At 32.3% G+C, this 845-nt stretch overlaps 1 protein-coding gene across 9 annotated transcripts in view; it reads left to right on the plus strand.

Annotated features, from left to right (window-relative positions):
* The window catches only part of LOC106883542 (protein tweety homolog 1-A), a 160,632-nt gene that overhangs the window by 18,631 nt on the left and 141,156 nt on the right, over nucleotides 1-845 (plus strand). The gene's annotated exons all lie outside the window — the stretch shown is intronic.

Here is an 845-nt window from a genome sequence, read left to right on the forward strand (position 1 = left end):
GAAGCTTTTTGCGGTTGTTACGTCAATACCAGAAGTTGACATTGAGGAACCTTTTTGAAGAAGTGAATCTTAAATATAAAGCAATATTATTTATTTTTAATTAGAAAAATCAAATGAAGAGCTTAAGATTTATCCAAGGTCAAATTATTCATGCATTACAAGTATGGAAGCATTTGGTGAAGTCGATTTCACGTGAAAAGCGATTACACACACATCTCTGTTTTAATATAGTATAGATGACATTGTAGAGTAGGTGTGAGAGACTAAATCTGGTCTGTTTGAACATGAAACAAAATATTTCAGCCAGGTATGGTCGGTTTAAATGCTAAAGGGTTAAGTTCCATACACCATCTTAAGGAGTTATGTTACTAAATATTTAATTATTTTCAAAAGTATTGAAACAAAGACAGTGCATTTAGTTATATCTCAGTCAGTATGGCAATAATAAACCAATGAACTGGTTCTATTTCACTTTACTTAGTCAATTGGTTAATCATTTAACCAATTAACTCATTGATTGTTTCATTAACCCTTTTGTTACCGTATTTATTTTGAGATGCTCTGTGTTTCTTTCAATCAATTTTAAATATAACAGAGAATTTAGTGAAATAACTTAGTTATCATTAAGCTAGTGTTAGGGACCTAAATTGTGGCAAGGGTTTGGAAGATTTTAATTCAGAACTTATGAAAACGAGACTTTTGTACTACAGAGCCAGAGGCGGTTTCAGCTGGGCTGGTATCAAAAGGGTTAATCACTTGATCAATTAATCAATCAACTGTGTTTGTCAGTCTTTTCATCACCATTTGAAACCTCATCGATGGCATGAACTCTCTACTCTAGATCT

This window comes from Octopus bimaculoides, chromosome 5 (genome assembly GCF_001194135.2).
Source record: "Octopus bimaculoides isolate UCB-OBI-ISO-001 chromosome 5, ASM119413v2, whole genome shotgun sequence".
Lineage (NCBI taxonomy): Eukaryota > Metazoa > Mollusca > Cephalopoda > Octopoda > Octopodidae > Octopus > Octopus bimaculoides.